The sequence below is a fragment of the Staurois parvus genome, unplaced genomic scaffold (genome assembly GCF_062004578.1).
Source record: "Staurois parvus isolate SC_StPar_1 unplaced genomic scaffold, SC_StPar_1.0 ptg000133l, whole genome shotgun sequence".
NCBI lineage: Eukaryota > Metazoa > Chordata > Amphibia > Anura > Ranidae > Staurois > Staurois parvus.
Genome location: NW_028317929.1, coordinates 14,221,929 through 14,235,857, shown reverse-complemented (window position 1 = coordinate 14,235,857; position 13,929 = coordinate 14,221,929). Strand labels below are relative to the sequence as shown.

Sequence of the window (13,929 nt, the reverse complement as noted above, 5' to 3'; positions counted from 1 at the left end):
AACTCCTGACAGGGTTTCTTGAAACATTATACCCCTAATCTAACACTTCGAATTAACCTAATCTTAACAGATACACACTCTCTCCCCATTCACCTTTTAACCTAACCCTAATTAATCATTATCCCTTAGCCTAATCATAATTTAGTTCATAACCTACTTTTTAATACTAGATTGACATCTAAAAATGTGTCCTTCCCTAATTGACACATAAACCCAACATTCACACATTGAGATGTACCTACACTGAAAATGAACATACTTTGGCAGGCTTTGGTCATGGCAGGATAACGAAGAGTTTGGCGCAGTTGTCAAAAGCTGTTGACTTAACATCCTGCCCTGCTGTAAAATGTGATGTTTCTTACATCAAGCACAACACAGTGACAGGGACAGTGTATATTGGGTAGTTAAATGACATTTAGTATTTTGGCACTTCAGTTGTCTTTTAAAATCTGCCTTTTTTTTCCAGTTGTTTGCTCCCCGCCTTCCTGCCTCTGCAAAACTCCCTTACATGTGGACAGACTGCATGGACACCTGCAGGAAGAGACTCAGTTTTAAACACCGAAGGGAAAATAAAAATACCTGCTTCATTTAGAGATGAAACAAAAGAAGCAGAAAAAAAAAAAGTTCAAGAAGAAAATAAGCATTTCTTTGTTTTTAGGTGTAAAATTTGAATAGTACTTGCAGAAACATGTTTTATTATTATTCTGGAATCATTAGTGGCTATTGTTTAAATCAAAGCTATCGCAATCAAGTTTTGTGAAGTACTAATAAAGCCTTATATATTGTTAGTAAAACAAAACCAAGAACATTGAATTGCACTCTTTCTGCCAGAAGAGGGCACTGTCATTTCATTCTGTTACCCCGGTCTCTTCATTTGACTGCCGCACAGATGTTTTTGTGTACCGTATTGTGTTCAGCTTTGGGAAAGAGCTTGTCAAAGCTTCATACGTTGGGTTTTTTTTTTTTTGCTACTGTTTTTGTTACCTATCTGTATATTATAATTGGTTGCCTCTCATAAAGAGAGATTAATCTGAAATCCATGAGTATATGAATTATGATATAGTTACTGGGAAACATTAACAGTAAAACAAATGTAATAAATGCATTCATATTTACTTAGAGTAAGGCAGTAACTCATAAAAATATAACTAAAGCCAAAATGTTTTTTTTTTTCATTTTGGATAGAGTAGGGAATTGGGAAAAAAAACCCCCTGTAATTTATTTATTTTTTTGCCATCTGTGACGCGTTAGGGAGATTTCACTTCATTTCCTGTATACACAATAGAAGGTGACAGAAAATCCAACATCAAGTGGAAAAACACTTTTAGGTGTCACGTGAACAAGTTTCTCCATTAGAAGATCTTCCTTCTATTGATGTTCTGGTGACAACTTAAAATTTTGGATTTTTCCTCACTTTCACTCCTGATGACAGTGGTCTCCAAGACAATTAGAGAGGGTAAATCTCCGTAATGGGGACATGGACAGCAATAAAATCCTGACTGGGATTCTAACCTATTAGCACTAAATCCGAAACTAAAAAAAAAAAAATGGTGTTACAGAATTTCACTGCTGAAAAATAACCCCCTTGTATTATCTGTGTCTGACTGCACTTATTCCTACACTCACTAAATGCTGCAATTGTGGGACGAGATAGATATTCTTGTCTGATTAACTGGAAAACAACATTGGTGATTGTAACATGACACTAGATCTGCTATAGAATCATTAGGGGAGAATACGCTAGTGCAGGGGTCTTTCTAAACAAAGGACCTGTTTACTGTCCTTCAGAATGTAAGAGGGCCTGGACTCTGGCCGCTGAGAGTAGAAATTGTCCTGGCATCAGTGGGAGTAAACGGGGCATCTTTCGCATTAAGAAGATGAATAGCTCACCATCGTTGTTTTCAGGGGAGAAATAGTGTCCCATCATTGGTGTCAGTGGGAGGAATAGCGTCCTGTTGATGTCAGTAACAGGAATTATACCCCATTGCTGTTGATAGGAAAAGTGTCTTGCTCCAGTGGGAGGAAAAGTGCCCCAAGGGCCATATATAGGCAAGCGAGGGGCCAGATCTGGCCCCAGGGCCACAGTTTGGAGACCACTGCTCTAGTGTAATGAACCCCATGCATTGCTCCTTTCACCACATCATTAAATGTTGGGAGTTATACACAACATGAAATCATTTTTTTTCACTTGATATGAAGAGATGTCAGTTGGGAATTGATTTTCTGGTCTGTGATGCACCTCCACTTATTTTTTTACAGATAAACTCTGTCTTCGGCTTTTAGGATTGGAAAATCAGTAGATTCCCCCTGTAGTGTTTGAACAAAGGATTTATTACTGTCCTGTCTTCCATAGGACTTACTAAGTAGTAATACATTTTATAGAATGATATTGCACCTCTCATCTCCACTAGATGCGTATTGTGTGTACCATGATGGGATAGGCAGACTTAGTTTATTATTATGCCAGTAAAGGGTTGTTTATTGCTGTAAAATATTTGGGAATCTACCCAACACAAATTTGACTTCTTTGGCTAAAAAGCCAAGTTCACCAAATCCCAGCTGCAGTAGATGTGTGCATGGGGAGGAGAATCTCCCAACAGATGTAAAAGATAAGTTAAGTCCTGATTTGGGTAGAGTCACTCTCTAATTTTGTGGGCAGCAGTAATATTATGAACTTGATTAATATTTAAGCATGCATTAAAAACTATTCCTTTCTGCATGGGGCAGGTTTTTAGAAATGTTGTTCCTTTTTCAGCAGCAGAGTAGTAATAAAAATTGAAAATGCGATATAATTATTGGAAATGATTCCAGGGCAAATTCTTTATAAATTGGTAATGATGAAACACATTAAATTTCCCTGATAATCTGTAGTGAGTATGCTGCCAGATTATGGCCTAGGTGTATTGTGTGCTGTGGAGGTATAGACCTAAAAGAGCTATTCAATTTAAAAAGCAGAGATTTACATCTCTGTGACAACTCAGAAGGGTCCCACATGCAATATACATCAGGATTCTTACTCTATGAAGTAGTCTGTCTCTACTAAGTAGAGTGTGAATATTCAAATGCAATAGATTAACAAAAGCATATCCAAACGGTCACATAATATCAGATTTCATTGTGACAGGTGACAACGGAGTAAAGCTAAAATATGAGCTTACTGTCATGAGAGCAGAAGTAGGGGACTATATACATTTAAACAGGGATTCCTTAAGAGAGGTTTTCTTTTTTTTTTTTTTTTTGAAGAAGTTCCATTAACTGCATATATCATCGGTTTTTCCACCATCCAATAGATAAGAATTGGTGACATTTTGTGTATGTCTTCTCTGATAAATACATAAGGCTATCCAGGGTGCACAGTATTGCACAAGAATGATTGTCAGGTACTGTGTGATACCTCTTTTCACTGCACATTCTGCTGTCCCTGGACTTAAAACTACTTCAACCTGCACATTGGAACTTTATCTGGTCTGTTAACCTGGAAAATAATGAAGTGTATTTTTTTTTTAACTGTAAACTTGGGGTGGGCTGTCTGCTGTGGTTTGGGTGGGTCCATAAAAAACTTGTACTTTCTTGTGCTTTTCAACTGTGTAAGCAGAATCTTTGCATTTTGTGTAGACTGATATGCACCTTTACTTGCCGACTGGCAATTCACTTTACAGTTTTACTATGTTAAAAATGTAAATATAGCAGAACATTAATAAATGTCACTTATGTAGCAATTCTGAGAGTACACTCTTTAATGCATGTGTAGGATTTATGACCATTGAGATTTATTGTCACCTAGTGATTGTTTCATAAACTACAATCTTCTGTGATGCTATGTGAACCCATATTCCTGATTCAAAATGTCAGAATGGTTTTTTATTGAACGTGCTGCCATAGCTTGTACTTTAATTGCAGACTATTTAGTTCTGCTAATATATACAGCAACCCCTTCCTAACAACTGGCTTTTCTCAGTACACTGAATTCCTTTAAAGTGTTACTAAACCCAGGACCATGCATTCACTATACCTGGTCTCCCACAGCACACAGAACATGGAAGTGCAATTATTTTAGTAAATATAACCTGCTAAATACATTTTCTCATCAGCAGTTAGAGCAGTCTTGTGACTTATATCAGTGTCCAACAGAGCATATGTTAAAGATTGTAGGAGGAGTTTTCTTTCTGCTCTAGGAGAATGCAAAACCCCTGACCTCTGTGTGGACAGTGCTGATTGGCCCTGTGCTGATCACATGCACTCTCCCAAGAAAAAAAAAAAGAAAACCTCTCTAGCAATACACACTAAACTGAGCATGTGTGGAATGGCTATGGTTCAGTCTGTCTCATCAGGAGACAAGACGTGGACATTTGAACAAGAGGAGGAGCAGAGTCAGGATCAAATGGCCTTTTTTACACAATGGAGAGGATTAACCCCTTAGGTTCCACAATGAGTATAACAAGCATGCTTTACTGCATATACAGACTGATTTTACTGTTGTGGGTTTAGTAACACTTTAATGGCTATGGCTATAACGTACCTGGTGAAGACTGGAATGTTGTGGAGGCCTCTGTTGCACCTCCTGCCCAACACTCTTAAAGGTGGAGACAGAGGGTGTGACAGCATGGAGTCGCATGAATGCTGGAGTGGCTGGCTGGTGAGGTCTGCTCTTTAGATGGGTAGTGCTGGGAAGGATGCAGCAGCAGCTTCAGAACAGAGAAAAAGACAAAAGCAGGACTAGAAGACAGGCAGTGGTCAGCGACAGCCGGGCAACGAGGGACCAAGTCGGCAACAGCCGGGTAAAGCAGTACAGAAACAGCAGGCAAAGACAAATCCAGTAAACAAGGTGGGGTCAGAGTAATCAGCTTAACAGGATGGATGCAGGAGCAGCAGCGAAGTCCAAGGATCATACACAGGCAAACCAGTTCATCAGATCAGGTCTCAGGAACAGAGACAAGCTGAAGACCATTCAGCAATTGCTCATAATGACGGACCAGTTTAAATAGGCCTTTGGGAGCGCACTTCTTGCTACTTGGTATGCACATATGTGCGCTCGCCCACGACTGCGAGTGTGACAAACCGGAATCGTGCATCTAACATTGCCTCTTTGCTTAGAAATGTGAGCATGTGTGCAATACGCACGCATATGAGCACAAGTGTAGGCCCACACTGTTTTTTTGGTGCTGGTAACCCAGTTTACCTTACAAAGGCTTTAGCTACAAACCTTACTTTTACAGAAGTTAAATTGGAATTCCTGCCTAACAAATATCTCCTCCCCTTCAGCTACTTATGCTGACTAACCTGTGGAAAAAAAATAAATAAAAAAAATAAGTGTATACTTACCTACATTATATTGCCAATAGAATTGGGACAGCCTTCCAAATCATTGGATTCAGGTGTTCTAATCACCTCCATGGTCACAGGTGTATAAAATCAAGCACTTAGGCATGCGGACTGCTTCTACAAACATTTGTGAAAGAATGGGTCGCTCTCAGAAGCTCAGTGAATTCAAGCGTGGTACCGTGATAGGTTGCCACCTGTGCAATAAGTCCATCCATGAAATTTCCTTGCTACTAAATATTCCACAGTCAACTGTAAGTGGTATTATAATAAAGTGGAAGCATCTAGGAACAACAGCAACTCAGCCACGAAGTGGTAGGCCACATAAAATCACAGAGCGGGGTCAGCGCATGCTGAAGTGCGCAGAAGTCGCCAACTGTCTGCAGAGTCAATAGCTAAAGACCTCCATATTTCGTGTGGCCTGCAGTTTAGCACAACAGTGCATAGAGAGCTTCATAGAATGGGTTTCCATAGCCGAGCAGCTGCATCCCAGCCTTACATCACCAAGTGCAATGCAAAGCGTCAGATGCAGTGGTGTAAAGCATGCCGCCACTGGACTCTGATCACTGTGTTCTCTGGAGTGACAAATCATGCTTCTCTGGCGGTTCAATATACGTGTCTGGGTTTGGCGGTTGCCAGGAGAACGGTACTTGTCTGCATTGTGCCAAGTGTAAAGTTTGGTGGAGAGGGGATTATGGTGTGGAATTGTTTTTCAGGGATTGGGTTTGGCCTCTTAGTTCCAGGAAGCTCTTAAGACATCAGCATATCAAAACATTTTGGACAATTTCATGCTCCCAACTTTGTGGGAACAGTTTGGAGTTGGCCCCTTCCTGTTAAAACATGACTGCTCACCACTACACAAAGCAAGGTCCATAAAGACATGGTTGAGCAAGGTTGGGGTGGAAGAACTTGACTGACCTGAGTCGTGACCTCAACCCGACAGAACACCTTTGGGATGAATTAGAGTGGAGACTGCGAGACAGGCCTTCTCATCCGACATCAGTGCCTGACCTAACAAAGACGCTTCTGGAAGAATGGTCAAACATTCCCATAGACACACTCCTAAACCTTGTGGACAGCTTTCCCAGAAGAGATGAAGCTGTTATAGCTGCAAAGGGAAGGCTAACTCAATATTGAACCCTATGGACTAAGACTGGGATGCCATTAAAGTTCATGTGTGTGTAAAGGCAGGTGTCCCAATACTTTTGGCAATATAGTGTATTTGCAGCTCACTGCTGTCTGGTCATGTTATCCCATGTGTGAGGGAGCGGTGGCTGCAGGAGAGAGGAGAGAACACTCGATGATGGCTGGGAAATCCAGAAACAGTGACGTCACCCATTGGCTCCTATGTCTCAGTCATTGTCAGTTCTCCCTCCTAGCCCCTGCAGCTGCCACTGCATGACATGGGGCAAGATCACAAGACTGGTCTGGAGCAGGCTGAAAATGGGTAAATATGGTTAGTCACTTTAATGAATCGAGGACTCTACGTCACTATATATCTTCTCATTTTAAATAGTTGTACAATTAACTTTTGCTAGCATTTACTTTCCTTGCACATCCTGGACACCTAGTTTGTCCCCTGGTACTTCTAGATATAGGGAAACCTGTGACTTTACGTCATGCAGTGCTGGGTACTTAAGTGTACAGTTGCCTAATATGCACACTGTCAGTGTGGCGCAGGTCCTTAGTCCTGTGTAAGATCCATCTATTACTGTCCTGGAGCATACACAGCTTTTCTTGTTGAGGCTCCAGGTTCATATGCAAACTTGAATATTTAACCAGTTTCTGTTCAGGGCAGCAGCTGCAGGGCACAGTCTCGTGTATATGTATACGATTCTTCCTGTCTCTGGTTAGGAGCGTGCCCCTCCTGTGTGTCTGGACGAAAAAAATTACTGTTACCGGTAACTGGGTATCATGTGATCACTTTGATTAGTCATAGCAATTGCATGATAATAATGTAAACAACCTGCCACGAATGGCTTTACATTCATGAACAGTTTGCTTACAGTTTTGATCTGTGATTGGCCCACAGCAATCACATGGTAGCGGGCTACGTGTACCATGTGGTTAGCTGTAGCCAATCACAGATCACAACCATAAGTAAGCTGTTCATGAATTGAAAGCCATTCACGACTGCTAAGATTATTGCTCATACAGTGATCACTGTATAAACCATAATGGTGTAAGAATCCATGATCGCCTCCCAGAGCAGAACAGTGTCAATTGAATAAAATTTTAAATGTTTTTTTTTTTTTAAATACATACTGTCACTAGTCAGTATCCCTGATCACTGCCACACCAGTCATATGATGATGTGGTACTGCACTGGTGACAGTATGTTAAAAACAGAAAAAATCATTTCATTTTCTAAAAAAAAAAAATACAACTTCAGAAATCTCAGCATGACTCTTACTAAATACCTCAGACTGTCTATGTTGTAAAAAAGGGGTCATTTGGGGGAGCATTTGTTATGTTCTGGCATTTTTGAGGCCTCAAGAAATTAGACATCAGGACTGATCAATTTTCAAATATACTGTGTATATACGATAGTTTGTAGATTCTGTAACTTTCACACAAGCCAATTAACCGCTTCCCGACAGATATACTGCTACAGGGCAGCAGGGTGTGCAAAATCATGTATATATACGTGATTTTGTATTTCCAGGTAGGGGGTGCACCCTACCTGCGCCACCATTCGCAGCCGTGGCTTTCAATCATCAGGTCCCGGCAAGTGATTACCAAGGATCTCCAACGGGCAGGAGGGCTGCTTTGTTTACTAAGAGTCCTCCTCCCTATTGGCTCGGGCACACTGCTGTGGATGGCTGTGCACAGCACAGCCATCCACAGCAGTGTGCTTACAGTGAAGCACCAACACCCCCTAGTAAAACACTCCCAGCACACAGTTAACCCTTTGATCACCCCTCATGTTAGCCCCTTCCTGCCCAGTGCCATTAGTACAGTGTCAATGCTTTTTTTTCTTTTTTTTTTAGCACTGATCACTGTATTGGTGTCACTGGGTCAGTTCCTCCCAGTGTCTGAATGCCCGCTGCAGTCCCGCTATAAACTGTGTAACTTTCGCATAAACCAATTAATTTACACGTATTGGGATTTTTTTTTTTAGCAAACAAATGTAGCAAATACATTTTGGCCTAAATTTATGATGGAATTTGATTTTTTAATTTTTTTTTACTGGACATGTTTAATAGCAAAAAGTCAAAAATATTGCTTTTTTTGTCAAAATTGTTGGTATTTTTTTTCTAGTGCAAAAAAGTAAAAAAACGCACAGGCGATTAAATACCACCAAAAGAGAGCTCAATTTGTGGGGAAAAAAAGATGTAAATTTCATTTGGGTGCAGTGTTGCATGACCGCGCAATTGTCAATTAAAGTAACGCAGCACTGTAACGCAAAAAATGGCCTGGTTAGGAAAGAGGGTAAATCCTCAGGAGGGCAACTGGTTAAGGTAGACTTATGATTTTTTTTTTTATTTTTACCAAAGACATGTAGCAGAATACATTTTGGCCTTATTTTTGAAGAAATGTGATTGTTTTTTATTTGATATGTTTTATAATGGAAAGTAGAAAATATTGGGAGGGGGAGGGTGTTTCAACATTTTTGGTCTTTTTTTTGTTTATGAAAAATAGAAAAACCGAGTGGCGAACAAATACCACCAAAAGAAAGTTCTATTTGTGTGGGTAAAAAAAATTAATTTGCGTACAGTGTTGCATGACTGTGCAATTGCCAGTTAAAGTAGTACAGTACTGAATAGCAAAAAATGCTGAAGGGGATAAAACCTTCCAGAGGTCAATGGTTAAAATAAATATAAAGGACACCACCCCCCATTGACTTCTCCATCTCATCCAACAATGCCACCATCAAACCCGCCCCGCAGGCCAGAGTACTTGGTGTCATTCTGGACTCCAACCTATCCTTCCAGCCCCAAGTCCAATCTTTAGCAAACTCGTGCAGACTCCACCTCCGCAACATCGCCAAAATCCGCACGTTCCTAACCCCAGAAACCACTAAGCAGCTCATCCACTCCCTCATCATATCACGACTCGACTACTGCAACTCCCTCCTCACTGGCCTGCCTCGCCGCTGGCTATCCCCGCTTCAGTCGATCCTGAATACGGCTGCCAGACTTATTCACCTTTCCAACCGCTCCATCTCCGCCAACCCCCTCTGCCAATCCCTCCACTGGCTTCCGATTGCGCAACGAATCAAATTCAAAATCCTAACACTGACGTACAAAGCTGTCCATCATACTGCCCCGAACTACATCACTGACCTAATATCCAAGTACCACCCAAAACGCACTCTCCGCTCCTCACAAGACCTCCGTCTCTCTAGTTCCCTGGTCTCCTCCCATGCCCGCCTCCAGGACTTCTCCAGGGTGTCACCCATCCTCTGGAACTCCCTGCCCCAACCCATCAGATTATCACCTACTCTCCTCTCCTTTAGGCGCACCCTGAAAACCCATCTTTTCAAGGAAGCCTACCCCACCCCCTGCTAACTTGCCGACCTCCTCCACTCTTCCTACCACTCCATCCCCCACAGCTATCTCCTCCTGTGCCACCATCCCCTCCCTCCTAGATTGTAAGCTCCAAGGAGCAGGGCCCTCGATCCCCTCATGTTTTGCATTGTATTGGTATTGTTCTGTCACATGTTCTGTCCCCCTTTGTAATGTACAGCGCTGAGCGAACTATTGGCGCTTTATAAATACTGTATAATAATAATAATAATGAAGCCTAACTGATTGAATTTATTGTTCCTAATCATACCTTAAAGGACACAGGATCTTCATCTTAGACCATACAGGTGCTTTTAAGAGGTCAAACACTGACAAAGCAAAGTTGTAAGGATCGCCCTGTATAGCTTGGGCACTCCCAGCAAGCCTTTTTAGTTAGTGTCCTTAGGAGAATGTACAACCCCTTCCAAGATACTTCAAGCAAGATTTCCCAGCTTCTACATAGTCACTGCAGCTCCTTTTTTTTGCAGCTTTTCAGATCAGTTGACTGCTCACCTACACCTTGGGGAGACCGTACCCAGGCACCACCAAGAAAAATAAGATGGGCCTTCCTGTAATGTTGCATTTGGATCCTGCATGAGGGTGCTTACCTTGTCACATAGTGCAATGCTTTGCATTAACATCAGGGTGCTATACAGGTCTGTCCAGGGCCATGGTCCATCTGCTGATGGAACCCTGTTCCTGAAGGCCTCTGAAGTGATGATAAACTTATTACATAAGCACACTGCAGTGTCTAGCCTCAGGTGAAATCTAGGTGTAAAGCAAATCCTCCAACATACTGTAAACTGTACCAGATTATCTGTAGCCCTCTGTCCTCCAAGAGCCTTCTAAAGTACACACTGATCAGATTGTATTTCTCAGCTTGCAGGGGACAGTGGAATGCAGTGGAATGCTGAGTGTAATCTGATACCTGAGTGGAATAAATGGACACACCTCCTCTACAATGGCTAACTGAGAAACATGCACATCTGAGATTGTCAGGCATCTGCTGTGTTTTGTGGGAAAGGGATGCCATCATTGATTGCCTTGTGTTAAGGAAAACTGAGGTTAGAGACGCACATTGAAGAGAAAAGAGAGAGCTTCCAGGATGCACAATAAGTGCTATAGATGGAGACAAGCACACTTTATATGAGGATATGCTTTGCTTTCCCTTTCAAAGGTTTACAGCCAATTCAAGTGGTATGCCCACAAGGAGGGTGAAGGTTTGGATGGGTTTTTGGCTATGAGAAAGAGGTTACCAAAAAAACTACCCTCTAAAAAGCCTACAATAAGGCAATCACCACTTTCTTTAGTCCGCTTCATAACACCATCCAAAGACACTGAAATCTTAACTAGTGACCCGCTTTTTGGCTAAATATCATTAAAGATTATCAGTAGATCACATATAAAAAAATCACGACCAATATGAGATCGTGTAGTACAGAGTCACTATGCCAGTGAAAAGGAAGGACCATCATTGGAGAAAGGCACATTGAAATATGGATCCTGCTCATATTGTGCCTGGGTGCAAGAGGGAACATCCTTTAGACTTCCGGATGGGACACTTTCATCATCTGTCAGACTAAGGGGGTGATCTACATTATGCTCTGCCCTTGTGGTGCTTTTTATACAGTACTGTACAAAGGTTTTAGGCAGGTGTGAAGAAATACTGTAAAGTAAGAATCCTTTCAAAATATACATTTTAATTGTTTATTTTTATCAATTTACAAAATTGTTTATTTTTATCAATTTACAAGCAGGCGCTAATGATCATCAATTTCATATACAGGTTGAAACACAGTCATTACCTGAAACAGAAACAGCAGGGTAGGAGGCTTAAAACTGGGTGAAGAACAGCCAAACTCTGTTACTAAGGTGAGGTTGTGGAAGACCGTTTCATGTCACAGGTCATACACCATAGCAAGACAGCACAGCACCAAGACACAAGGTAGCTGTACTGCACCAGCAAGGTCTCTCCCAGATAAATATTTCAAAGCAGACAGGGTTTCAAGATGTGCTGTTGAAGCTCTTTTGAAGAAGCATAAAGTAATAGGCAACATGAAGGACCGTAGACACATTGATTGGCCAAGGAAACTTAATGAAGCAGCTGAAGGACACATCATGCTTACTTCCCTTCAACATCGGAAGAAGGCCAGCAGTGCCATGCACAGAACTGAAGGAAACCAGTGGGATTCAGGTACAGCCATCTACTTAATAGAGAAGTCCGTCCAGAAGTGGTCATCATGGAAAATTACAGCCAAAAGCTATACCTCTGACGTGGAAACAAGGTTAAAAGACTCAACTATGCATGAACACATAGGGACTGGGCTGCATAAAAATGGCAGCAGGAGCTCTGGACTAATGAGACAAAATTTGAAATATTTGGCTGTAGCTGAGGCAGTTTGTACGCTGAAGGGCTGGAGAGCGGTACAATGTGTCTGCAGGCAACAATGAAGCATGGTGGAGGCTCCTTGCAAGTTTGGGGCTGCATTTCTGCAAATGGATTTGGATATTTGGTCAGGATCAGTGGTGTCCTCAGGCAGATACTTATCCATCATGCTATACCATCAGGGAAGTGTGTGATTGGCCTAAAATTGATTCTGCAGCAGGACAATGACCCCAAACATGATGCCAATGTCATTAGGTACTATCTTCAGTGTAAAAAAAGAACAAGGAGTCCTGGAAGTGATCAGTTATTATTTTTTACCTTCTTTTTTGTCTCCACCCAGAAGGAGTTTATGTCTGGGTCCACATGACCTTATAGTTCGATCTTCATAGTTCGCCCTTCATAGGTAGGTGTGGACGTAGTAGTTTCTCGGTGTTCAGTTGAGTGTTAAAGGGAAGACATTATTATTGTATTTAGTAGCACCTGATCTTTCCATTGTATAGTATTTTATTATTCCAGTAAATATCCTGAATATATGAAGAAAGCGTTTTACATAATTTGGTAATTAAATTAATTGTTCATATGATATTTATATATATATATTTTTATACTTTGCCTTGATGGTATATTTTGCTTATGTTTTCTTTCTTTTTAGATAAGTTTTTTTATTCATTATTTCTTCAGTATTATTATGTTGGTGGTTGGTATAAAGGTTTTTTGTTTTGTTTTTGTGGTTTCCTTGGGTGTTCGAATTAGTATAGGTTGACTATGTGTTTATATATTGATTGGTTTATTTTGAGTTATATTGTTTTAACACAATAACAAACGAACACTGCTTCTTTGGATACTCTTATTAGTCTGAAAGTTTGACATTGATGAGTTAACCCCTCCACTTCATGTGTGTGTGTATGTGGGGGGAGGGGGGAGCTGAGTAATTTGGGTTGATTTATTTCACCTGTTAATGTAGGCTCAAAAGGAGTGAGCGAGTCTTCGGATGTTTTCAGAGCTGTGTATCGCTGCCAATTTATCTTCATGGATTGAATAATAAAGAAGTCTTTATATTGGAGTGCCGCTACTTCTTCTTCCTCATGTTCCTGGAAGTGATTGTTTGGCTCTACAGAACCCTGATCTCAATCAACATCATCGAGTCCACCTGGGATGAAATGAAGAGGCAGAAGGATTTGAGGCAGCCTACATCCACAGATCTGTGGCTAGTTCTCCAAGATGTTTGGAACAACCAACCTGCTGAGTTCCTTCAAAAACTGTGTGAAAGTGTACCTAGAAGAACGGATGCTGTTTCAAAGGCAAAGGGTGGTCACAGCAAATATTGATTTGATTTGGATATCTCTTCAGTTCATTTACTATACATTTTGTTAATTGATAAAAATAAACTATTAACACTTCTATTTTTAAAGCATTCCTAATTTACAGCATTTTTTCACACCTGCCTAAAACTTTTGCACAGTACTGTAATAACAAAATGTAAAGGAATTTCTGGCTCCGAATTTATGATCATGTCTGATACATACAGAACAGCCTTCTTAATACCCTGATTGGTAGGCATATTGGTTTAAAACACAGTTATGATGCTCTGGCAATCAGATTCAGAACCTTGGACATAGAGTATGTGGACCTTAGGGTGGAGATTTTGATAAAAAAAAAAACAGGCGAGATGGATTTGTAAATTAAAAGCTACAGTCAATCCTGGGTTAAATGAGG

General features: G+C 41.0%; 1 protein-coding gene across 1 annotated transcript in view; it reads left to right on the top strand.

Moving 5' to 3' along the window:
* Positions 1-3,719, top strand: part of NDFIP1 (Nedd4 family interacting protein 1) — a 58,623-nt gene extending 54,904 nt beyond the window's left edge. The window contains exon 8 of the mRNA XM_089673035.1: positions 467-3,719. The gene's annotated coding sequence lies outside the window, so the exon portion shown is untranslated. The remainder of the gene's footprint in view (positions 1-466) is intronic.
* The last annotated feature ends 10,210 nt before the right edge of the window (positions 3,720-13,929 follow it).